Raw genomic sequence first — 12,063 nt, 5'->3', positions numbered from 1 at the left:
TCAGATGAAATTCAGTGCAAATAAAGTAGCACACAGGAAAAAAAAATCCTAATTTTACATGTAAAGCGATGTGCTCCAAACTGATATTAATATTCAGAAAGTCTTGCTGGAGTCATGACCGACTGATAAAACCATCAGCTCACACCCCTTCAACAATTAAAAAAGAATAAATCTAACATTAGGAAGTGATTAGGAAATAAATGGAATTAAACTACCACATAAAGCTGTAGTATGCCTGCACCATAAATCCTGGATACAGCCTGTTCCCTCATTTCAAAGGGACACAGTGGAAGTGGAAAACATTTCTAAAAGGGAAACAGGGTTTGAAAAGATAAACAATGAGGAATAATTGATTAGGCTAGGGCTCTTCTGCCTGGAAACAGAGATTGCTGCAGTGACATATGACAGAAGTCTATAAAATCACCAGCCGCATGGAGAAGGTAAACAGAGATCGGTTGTTCACTGCTTCAAACAATACAAAATTTCATACGAAATACGAACTGAAGGTAGCAGCTGTCAGGTTCAAAATAAAAAAGCTGATATAATTAGCTCCTACAGCATTATTCTGTGCTCTGGAAAGCCTCCCCTGGGATGCTATATATTTAAATGTACTAGAGATATGGGCAGATTCACAGAATACATTAAATGTTATGTAAATAAATGAGAACATCTACCTATTGACATCCTAGAGCTGACGAGAGATAAGAGGGCTCCGACAAATGCATATATAACTTGCCCTGACCTGCCATTTTCTAGGTATCCCTTTTAGTGACTGTCAGGAATGAATAGCAGAATAGGTGTTTCCACCTGATTCTGCGTCTGTTCGTATACCATAAAAATCAATTCCACCTCTGGTACTCCTCAGACCTCCACTGAACTTACTCAACTTGCTTACCTGGCAAAAGTTGATCTTCTGGAGAGCAGGGGCTCAACGGGTTCAGGACAACATCCAGTAAGTGCTGGAGGTGCTACAAGACAGGGCAAGAATTTGACAAGCCCTTTTCCTTACCAACTGGTCAATAGATCAGTTTAAGATGTAATACGCAGCTTCACCACCAAAGTACAGATGAAAAGGAGGAGGCAGATTGCTTATATCTTCTGCTCAAACACCCAGAGAAAAGCTACAATTAAGCTCTTTTGGAAAAAAAAAAAAAAAAAAAAGCTGATTTCATATTTTTTAATCCAACTGGTAATTATGAATAGAATCATCAGTCTGGTTTATACACAATTGAATAGTAAAGGTTTCTTTAAAATTAAACACTGCAACTATAACCTCCATCATATGCAAAGTAAGGAATATGCCTTCAGTGAACTAAAACCTGTTGTAAATACAGAAATGCATCCAAGTCTGGTAAGGACCATAGCCAAATGAAAACAAAGTTATTCCTTTGCACGCTTCCTGCAGCGTCAATTTGATCATTACGTTAAATGGTGCCACATTAGTCACAGAAGCCAAGGGGATATGAACAGACAGAATGAGTGATCAATAAAAATATATTACTAAAAATCCAGAAGTCCATTTACAATTCAGAACTCACAAGAAGAAAACTGAAGGCTAATTGAGATTATTAAAATCAGCTCTGATTTGCACAATAGAGGGTCTCACCCAGTCATTCCCATGTCAGGACCACATAACCATCGCCTTGCTTAATAATTCACCTGATCTGGCCAGAATACTGAGACTTCCCAGGGGAACACAACGTAGAATTTCATTATTCCTCCCAAACTACATTCACATTAAAAACGAGGCCGCTAGGATGCATTAAGACATACACCAGAAAAATTTTCTTCAACATTATACAGAGAAACAGTAGCGAAAATACTCCTCCATTCTCCTCTATCATGGATTAAATCAGGCTGCAATAATTACAGACACAAGTAGCCTTAATCAGCACTGTGCAACTGTCCAACACAAGGCTTAAGAGTCATAAGCAGCAGAAGCATATTTACTCATATCCAAGATACATCTTGCAGATGATGAGAAGATAAACCCCGATAACAGAGGGTTATGGTGTCGGCACTGACTACAGCCACAGGTATAGAATTCACTGAGTGTATGGCTTTCCCTTTTTCAGGAAATGATAGTAGCAACCCTGGTGAGCTATTATTTGCGAGAATAACATTTAAATAATTCAAAACAAAAGCCTGTATTCCGTTATACATGAAAACCAAATACAAAATTTTAAAAGCTGATTTGTTTTCTCCTTTTTTTTTTTTTTTAAGTGTACTTAAGACAATATCATGGCAATAGTCTTTTAAGCTTCTTCATCAAAATGCCATACCTATATATTACAACTTTGCTATAATGTTTACTTCGGGCATGCAACAGAGTAATGTTTAAGACTGAAAACTGTCTTAGTAGCATCTTTCACATAATTTCATAGTATATCTTTAAGAGACCAAAACATAACAAGCCTCTGAAATCTAACATTTTTCAGTGGAAAACATAAGCGTAATAATACATTTAAAGATCCTGTTATGCGTGACCAATGTGAAACACAAGCTGCAAAAGGAAGCACTGAAGGATTTCTGAAGGTGATCTGAAATTAGGTAACACAAATTAAGCATGTTTGTTAACTTAAATTAGTTTTTTACCTAATATATAAAATGAGTAACCAGGAATAAAATTAAAATTTCCAACAATGCTGCTTCCAGCAGTTGTTTAATTATCATTTAATCCAGCTTCTACTTTTGCAAAGGCAAGCATCTCAGTGAAAGCCAGCTATAGCCCACACTAAGTTTCTGCCCTCAGCACAGCCAGTTTCAGTACTTCCTTTGAAACAAACTAAATTTCAGAATCCCAAACAAATAAAATTGGAATAGTCATTCTCAGTCCTGAGCCCTCTCCACAATCCCAGTCCCATGACTAATAATCCAAACGAACCCTAAAGATTACCTCATTTCTTCAGCAGTCTACCCCTAGTTCAGTCCCAGTTGAGTATGGGACACGCATCTGGTAAGTTCTGCTTCCTAGTCCAGTTCAGTTATCTGACAGGAAAGCTCCAAGCTGTTACTAAACTCAGCTTAGATTTTACATAACCTATTAACTTTTTGCCATGGACCTCTATGTCAGGGCTAAGCATAGTTTGACAGGGGTTTGGAAGACTGTTGCCCTCTTGTTCCTATAGGAAAGGACAAGCAAAGCCAAAGCAATGAGCTCCATCATCTTATCTGAATACAGGAGAGTCGTGAATGTGCCTGACAAAGGAAGAGAAGTGGGTTCTGCTCCACTTGTAAACCCATCGTCTCATCATCTCAGCACTCAAGCACAAAACCTCTTCTGGGTTTCCCAGATTTAACTCCCTAGCACTCAACAGACCTTTCCTATTCCCTGGAGCAAACATGTGCTTGACCAAGTTGTCCCATTTCTGCTACAAACTGGGACCGTGATCTGCATGCTGCGACCGCCCCGTGCCACGGCTGGATCCCACATTGGTTCCAGGCTCCCCAAACCTGAAAACCTGAGAGGAACGAATCAAGAACTGCATCAGACACCGGGCTCTGACTCGGCAATGTCTCCAGGTGCTGCCACGGGGTCAGACGGCAAACCTCGCTCCTCTGGGTCGCCCATGACACTGTTTCTTCTGTAACCCAGGCATCTTCTGCATGGGACTTACAGCAATGATTTTCATGCTAATGGAAGCACCTGACTTCACTACAACGTTTTGAATTACTCCCCATGACTTACATTACACATCAAATAAACGGACATTGACCTAAAGTGATGACGCAAGTCAGCGCAAGATTTTTTTTTTTTTTTACAGCCTATTCCTTTCCTATTCATACAACAACAAGACTCTATCGAATTAAAGAAAAAAAAATATGTTTTTGTTGTCCAAAAGAAATCAAGACCTGAGAATTTTAAGATACGAGTACTCTCAAAGGAAAGCTATCGACCACAGTAAGCGGCAGCCCGGAGCACCCCAGCGCTTTATTCAAACGACCGGCGTCATCTCCGCGAGAAGCCAGGGCGAGTTTTGCAGGCGGTTTTGATTTTTTTTTCCCAGCGAAGCCCGGAGTGCCGAGGGACTGTTTCCCAAGCCAGCTCCGTGCCGGCGCGGTGCCGTCCCCGGCACAGGGAAGCAGCACGCAGCCCCCCCTCCTCCAGCGGCGGCCCGGCGGCCCCCGGGGGCTGCGGTCAGCTCGGCGGGACCCGCCCGGGAAGGGCCCCGCCGCGGTAACCGGCAGCCGGCTCCGCCCCGGGACGGGCAGCGGCCGCAGCGGCGCCGCGGTGCACGGCTCGGCTCGGCTCGGCTCGCCAGCGCTGTCGGTGCCCGCGGGCACAGCCGCCGCCGCTCGCCCTCCGCCCGCCCGCCCGCTGCCCGCCGCCGCTCCCCGCGGAGCCGCCGCTCGGCACCTACTGCCCGGCGGCCACCGGTCGCCTCAGTGCCGCGGAGCCCGGCAACCGCAGAAGCCGCCCGGAGCGCGGGCCGGCGGGGCCGCTGGCTCAGGGCTCAGCGCCGGCCCGGCGCGGGCGAAGCCCCGGCCCGCGGGCGGCCGCGGCACTCACCTGGACGGCGGCGCCCCAGCAGCTCCGGCCGCCGCGGCATGGGGGGGCCGCTCTGCGCCTGCGCGCCGCGCCGCGGGCCTGCACACGCGCACGGCCCGCGGCGGGGCTCGGGACTACAAAGAAGATGGCGGCAGCGCCATCTTGCGAGGCGTCGGCCTGGCGCCTCCTTACGCCCACGGCTGAGGGGGATGCCGGCAGCGGCAGGCGCTGGGAGCGATGCAGTACGCGCTCCCAGGGGGAGTGCGTCCGGCTCTCCTCTAATACGAGCTCTCTCTGTCGTTTCGCATTCGCTCCCATCTTTTACAGAAGTTGGAAGGCGTGCAGCCTCCGGCCCGCCGCGGTGACGGGGCCGTGGGGTGGCGGCGAGCGGAGGGGGGTGATGGCTCGGAGGGAGGCTGGCAGCCTGCGTTTTCACAGGCACCGATAAAAGGCGCCGTTTGGCTCCTCAGGCTGGATGCTTGATGGGGAGATAGTGCGGCAAGCACCCAAGGAATGGCTGACTTGAACATCAAACCCTTTTTACTGTTGGCTGCATTGGAGGAGTGCACCTAGGTAAAACGATCGTTGTGGCCCTTCATCCATGACTGTTTCAGTGAGACGGGAAACATTTTGCTGCATGGTGTTTGTAACAAAGGGACGTGAACGCTTCTGTAGATGTTGAGCCATGCTCATCAGCCCTTCTCTTTGTGCAGCACTTTCTTAGCACCCTCTGGTCTATGAGTCCAGGCTCAGTTCTTCCTTGTGGCCTCTTCATCTCTGTTCCTTTCACTCTTACACAGTAATATTTCAAAAACTTAGAACACAAGAAAACTTCCTTTACCAGCTCAGTCTGCTGCCAAGTCACCACTGAAGAACTCATCATCTGAAATCCCAGCTAGACGCTCACCTGGGCACGGCAGTCACAAACAAGCTGCAATATGTCTTGCTTGGTACAAGATACATTGTACCATTCCAGTGGTACAATTTGTACCACTCCAGTGGAGCGCAGTGCCACCTTCCCAGTGTAAACCAACACACATGCAACATGCAAATGTGAATGTTTGAGGGAGCCCACTCTGAGGTCACAGTTATTCAACCACATACCTACTGACAAATCCTGGTGCCATATTCCTTTCACAGATGCTATGAATGTAACTAAACCGGCAGCAAGTTTTGCACAAAACTTGGTGTTTGCAACTGCAAAGAGTGCTTTCACTATTGCTGCTTTCCTGGCTCTTTGGGAATGTCTTAAAGTAGACATACTTGGATCCCAGAATAGCAAGGCATCCCCAGCTCCTCTCACCTTAACCTTAGTATGGACCTGCACCAAACGTTTGAAAACTAGGTACTGCCCTAACTTAATCCATGTTCTGGTTTCTGGTGCCCCCCAGTGGTCCTACATCCTGCTTCTAACTCCGTTCTTAATTACGTGGAGGCTGTTACTGAATAGCCCTTGGGGGAGGGGAGGCAGAGAGGAGGGACCGTATGCAGGTAAATAATTCCTGTGTATGTTCGCAGTAGAAGAAGAAAGAGCTGTGAGTGATCCTGGCACTGGGGCACTCAGCTGTACCCAGCATTACAGTGTCCAGTACCCCTTTCTTGTTATCTTTTAGCCTCATCCCGTTCTTACATCACTGCCCTGAACCACCTGCAAAATCCTGCCACCTCACAGCACTACCTGTTGTTACTTTATCACCGTCTCACGCTTGTCAGTTATTTCTAGCAATTTCTCATGTCACATGTCACAGTCATTAGTTTTTCCCACCCTGCATTTTGGGTAATTAACATCCCTGTAAGCCTGCAGACAAGTCTAGTCCTTTGGCCCCATTTGTCACATGATGCTTCCCAGGTCATGGGTGTAGGCAGCAGAATGGAATATGTTTGTTATCTCTCCAGCTTCTGTTGATGGAATGAGCCCGCTTTTGGTCTGGATCCTGTCCTGGCCTGCAGATCTGAGCAATCTACCTTGCAGATCTGAGCAATCTACTGCAGGTCACTGCATTGAAGGCAAAGTCAAGTCTGCTTTCTGCAAAGGAGATTCAGTTCAGCACCACAGGGTTAGGCAGTGTTACGTACTCACAAGTCTGGAGGCAAGTGCTATTCCATTTTGCCAGCTGTAATTAGTATGATGCTCCCAGCACAGCCATTTGTTTACAGTGCACCTTTGTCTGGTTTTGCTAGGGCTAAATACTGGAATTGAGGCACCTGTGGTGATCATCTCTCCCATACATTTCCCAGTTTGGCCCAGACATCTGCTCTTTCTTTCAGGGAATTGCCAAAAAGAAACTGGGATTCAAAACATGTATGTATCTCAGGTAGGCTGGCTGCTCCCTGAAGGATGGAGGAGCCAGGAGCTAAGCATGGTAAGCTGAGAAAGGTCAAGGCAGGGAATGATACCAATATCTCATACCCAAGCAAGGCAGACCCAGAGATAGCAGCTGGCTTCAGTGGTGTTTCTGGGCCCATGTGTAGGATGTGTCGGGGTGGTGGCTCCAGGTGAGACTGGACAGGGCCATTAAGGCCTATTAGTGCACTGAGGGCCCCTGCCAAATAATTGTACATGGGACTATCCAGTGTACTGTGCCTCCGTCTGCCATTCACTGATATCCACTTCCCCTCCTCACACTCAGCTCTGGCAGATCCCCTGCTTGCAGCTGCCTCCATGGAGCCCATGTGCTGTCAAACAAGGCTTGAATCACTCCAGGTGGATGGTACCCACTGTGCCACTGTACTCAGCCTGTAGGGACAGTGATTTTCTTTCAGATTCCTCTTAAAATATGAAAGTGTGCAGTAAAAGAGCACCATGCACCTGGGCACCAACCAGCCCCCTGAGCACGGTGGCCAAGATGGTCCTACCATGGCCCTGACCAGCCTTGCCTGGGTCCCCCACCTGCACCCTGCCCATGGGCACAGGAGCCACATTTAAGCTCAGTCCTGGGGGCCTGGTTGCGTTCTAAGCTGGGGTGTAGGGGTGTTTGTCTCCAGCTGTGCCTCTGGACCTTTCTTCTGGCTGGACCTCAGCTGTGGGTAGCTTGTCTCCGGGACAGACACCTTCTGTGTGTGCTGTAGCTTGTTTCCTGGACCCATCTCCCTTTGTTCCTGACAGGACTCCCTGGAGAGCCCCTCAGCCTGGTTCATTGTTTTCCCCTGTGGCTCATGGGGGCTTTCAGGGGACTTGTTAGCAGTACCTGGCTCTGCCCGTTGTGCTCAGAGCCTGTGGGACTGCTGCAGTGGTGAAGTGCTGCCTGCACTGAAGTAACCCTTAGCTCTGTCTGCAGCTGACTTGCTGCTCCCTGCAGCTCCTCATGGACTGATTGCAGTAGAGTTGTCTGGGAAATGGAATAAATAATCCTTCATGTTGCTAATAGTTCATCAGTCTTTCTCAGCATTTGATTCCCCATTAATTGTGTTTCCCTACTTATTTTCTTCTCAAGTACCTGTTTCAGATTTGGTCTAGTAATGAATATGACTTTTGCCCACCAACCTTATCTCAGTAGAGCAATGAACTTATTCACACTCTTTTTTCATATAGGCACTTTTTTTTTTTTTTCATATAAAAACAAGTAGAGTTACATGCCTAGTGGCTGTGCACTTCTTGCACAGGCCCAAATGTAATGCCAGCTCCCAAAAGCAACTTTGTGCCTACCTGGGCTACCAAGACAAGAGGTGGAGGAAGATGAGTGAGCACAGATCTGTGCAGGTGCTATACTTGGAAATGGTTGGTGCTGCTGCTTAAGTTTTTAGGTACTATGTGAACTAGTCTGGCTGTTGGGCAGAGGAAAGAGGGAAATTTTCCCCCACAAGGCTGTACAACCACTGTGATGGCCCTTCAGCCTAGAAAGTTTTCTTCAGGCTTTGTGACATGGCCAGTCCCCATCTGTGTACGTGCTGTGGCATAGCAGTCCACCCTTCCCAGGACCCTGCAAAAGGCAGCAGAATTTGCTTTAACTAAGCTAACACCACCTCCTCCCCATGTGTTTTTGTTTGATCTGTGCACTTTTACTGCATTTCTCAGAGAAGAGACTGTTCATATTTTCTCCCAGGGAAGACATTAATAAAAAGGACTCCTTTTGGAAATGGCTTACAGAACTATATTCTGTTTTGTTGGGGATTTAATGCAGTAATAACCATGTTGCAGGTGTGAGTGCTGGGAAGTGGGGGGCTATCTGGCCATGAAGGTGGTTGGAGTTGTGGTTCCCCGATGCCACTGCAACCAGTCTGGTGTCAGCAAAGAGGTGCCCTGTGCTGCTGGCACAGTGTGGCTCTGGGCTGAGGCACTGAAGGAGATGGGGCTCTCAGTTGAAACCTGGATGGGCCAGCTGACTTCAAACCATGAGAATGTGGGTGGTCGTTTATTTCTGAACAAGCACGGTGTAACTACAAACATTCTCAAGTCAGCCTAAATTCTTCAAAAGTCTTTGGTAGAATGTTTTTTCTTGCCAAAACATATAGTGCAGGTCAAAATACTAAAATGGTCTTGAGATGGTATCATATTTTAATTCAATTAATTAATTTTGAAGCATTTTAGAAGAATTAATTGTCCCCTACTGAGTGCTAATGCTGCCTTAAGCCAATGTGATCCTCATCTACCACTTGTGCAATGTACACATCTAGTGTAACCAAATGCTTGGAGTGTTTGTTTGAATTCAGAGAATTTGTATTTAGAAAATAACAACAGCTAATATCTAGTCAGTCTCTGTCAGCCTCTCTTATGCCTAATCCAAGTCAGATTTTCCTATATGCTGATTTTCTTCATCACAGTTAGAGCATCTTCTCTGCATATTTGCATCATTTCTCTCAAAGGAGAGGGTGTCTGCCAGAGATACTGGCTTTAACAAAACAGATTCCCCTTCAAGGAATCTAATTCCACTAGAAGGCTGTGAGTGGTCTGATTCTGCAGGTAGTTCAAAATCTCTAACATTTTTCCTTCAGATAGGTTTTGTGACAGCATGGAAAGAAGCACGTAGCATATGTAGCTGCAGTGCAAGGTTATAGGAGCTTATTCCATTATTTCTCCCACAGAAGACTCATTTGAATCATGGAAGGCTGTCTTGGATGGTGGATGGCTTGTTTTCACCAGATGCCAGGAAGGGACAGCAGGGATCCGGCAACAGCCTGTGAAGAGCTTGGGGCTGACCCTTAGCAGGCATTTTTGTCTTCTGTTGCAGTAGCAGGGGGAACACTGGGGTACAGCCATAACTATGCCATCCCTACATACACATGCCTCATCAGGTTCATTCAAACCCATGGGGCCAGTGTGTTTTCCCAGGGCTTTGTGCAGAGAGTGCTGGTGTCTGGATCCAAAGGGCAGAGCTCCCCTGGCAGCAGCAGCTGGAGCCTGCTTGCATGCAGGAGCTGCCTGCAAGCCTGCCTCACCCTCATGGAGCTCTCCTGCTGGCTGCATTTTTCAAGCATCCTGCCAAGCTACGGAAGTCATGATTGCTCATCTTCAGCCACAGATGGGAAATGAAGAAAGGCTGCACTGTGAGGCCAGAGATAACTGGAGGACGGCAAGCCCCCAGGGTAACAGTAACGCAAGAGGACCTGATGTAAGGATGTGTGTTTCCAAAGCAGCGGACTGCTCAGGTCTGGTAAGCTCACTGTGTGGTGTGCTGGCATTGAAGAGAGCCCTGGGCTTGAGCCTGCTGCTCCAAGAGCTTGTGCAAAAAGCTGCTCTTTCACTGCATGACAAAGAAAGAAGAAAGTGTTAAAGACAGTGCGCTGAGAGCAGGATTATGAAGTTGCTCTCTGCAAAGCTTGTTTCTTTATGTCAAAGCCAAGAGTTCACTTATGTCTTTCTGGGGCTTTCATAAAAGTGAAAAAGTTGAAAGAAGCGCTCTTATTTCATTGGTATGTTGAAAAACACTTTCCACATCATCACTGCACATCCATTGAATTGACTATTGAGAAGTGTACGTGGGTGAACACTGCTTTACGGTAGAAAAAAGGGCAAAATGAGACATTGGCTGCTCTGGTTTTTCAAGGCAGAAAGCTAACCTGGGTGGGCTAGACAGTTTATGGTTGAGGGGTACAGAGCAGTAGTGAAAGGATTATATACCTGCTCAGCAGCTCCACTGAACATGGAAAATACTTCCACTTGTTTTTGGCACAACCACGTCTCTGCCCAAGCCGTGCTCTGTCCCAGGCGCAGCAGCTGGGAGTGCCAGCTCTATTAGCAAACAGGGATGGTGCTGTGTCTTCCAGCCTAGAAAACAGACAACACCATTTTCCACCATTTCCTCTAGAAACCCATGCTTTTTCTTCTGTAAATGTGTATTTGTTTGGCATTTATTTTCTGTGTTCACTACCTAGTAGGGCTAACGGAAACTAGAGCAATTAATGCTACATGTGCCTGAAAATATGTCTACGTATCAGCACAAGTAATGGAAAATGTGAGAGTGTAACTGATGAACACTGTTCTTAAATATTTTTTCCTGAAGAACTCTAAGTGGGACAACAACACTATGGTTATAATAAAGGAGAAAATAAAATCTTCACAAGACACTGGGAGTATTGTTTCAAGGTAGAAGAGCAGGCTGAGGTAGTAGCTAAAATATCTAAATTAAAAATATACATATATATGCATATAAATGAATGGTTATGATTATAGATGTATATATTATATAAATGATATGACATTGTACATAAATAATATATGTACAATATGTTATATGTTACAATGTTACATTATGATATGTCACAGAATCACAGAATCATCTAGGTTGGAAGAGACCTCCAAGATCACCGAGTCCAACCTCTGACCTAACACTAACAAGCCCTCCACTAAACCATATCACTAAGCTCTACATCTAAATGTCTCTTAAAGACCTCCAGGGATGGTGACTCAACCACTTCCCTGGGCAGCCCATTCCAATGCCTAACAACCCTTTCGGTAAAGAAGTTCTTCCTAATATCCAACCTAAACCTCCCCTGGCACAACTTTAGCCTATTCCCCCTCGTCCTGTCACCAGGCACGTGGGAGAACAGACCAACCCCCACCTCGCTACAGCCTCCTTTAAGGTACCTGTGGAGAGCGATAAGGTCGCCCCTGAGCCTCCTCTTCTCCAGGCTAAACAACCCCAGCTCCCTCAGCCGCTCCTCGTAAGACTTGTTCTCCAGGCCCCTCACCAGCTTCATCGCCCTTCTCTGGACTTGCTCAAGCACCTCCATGTCCTTCTTGTAGTGAGGGGCCCAAAACTGAACACAGTACTCAAGGTGTAGCCTCACCAGAGCCGAGTACAGGGGGACAATCACTTCCCTAGACCTGCTGGCCACACTGCTTCTTATACAAGCCAGGATGCTGTTGGCCTTCTTGGCCACCTGAGCACACTGCTGGCTCATACTCAGCCGACTCTCAACCAACACTCCCAGGTCCTTCTCTGCCAGGCAGCTTTCCAACCACTCATCTCCCAGCCTGTAGCGCTGCTTGGGGTTGTTGTGCCCCAGGTGCAGGACCCGGCACTTGGCCTTGTTGAACTTCATACAGTTGACCTCAGCCCATCGGTCCAGCCTATCCAGATCCTCCTGCAGAGCCTTCCTACCCTCGAGCAGATCGACACACGCACCTAACTTGG

General features: G+C 47.0%; 1 protein-coding gene across 2 annotated transcripts in view; it reads right to left on the bottom strand.

Moving 5' to 3' along the window:
• The window catches only part of NDRG3 (NDRG family member 3), a 60,283-nt gene extending 55,644 nt beyond the window's left edge, over positions 1–4,639 (bottom strand). Inside the window, exon 1 of one of the 2 annotated variants that reach the window (XM_040575346.1) lies at positions 4,511–4,639. The gene's annotated coding sequence lies outside the window, so the exon portion shown is untranslated. The remainder of the gene's footprint in view (positions 1–4,510) is intronic. The other variant, XM_040575347.1, reaches the window with a different exon arrangement.
• Between the last annotated feature and the right edge of the window lie 7,424 nt (positions 4,640–12,063).

Source organism: Cygnus olor, chromosome 16 (genome assembly GCF_009769625.2).
Source record: "Cygnus olor isolate bCygOlo1 chromosome 16, bCygOlo1.pri.v2, whole genome shotgun sequence".
NCBI classification, from domain to species: Eukaryota; Metazoa; Chordata; class Aves; order Anseriformes; family Anatidae; genus Cygnus; species Cygnus olor.
This window is presented reverse-complemented; position numbering and strand designations above follow the sequence as displayed.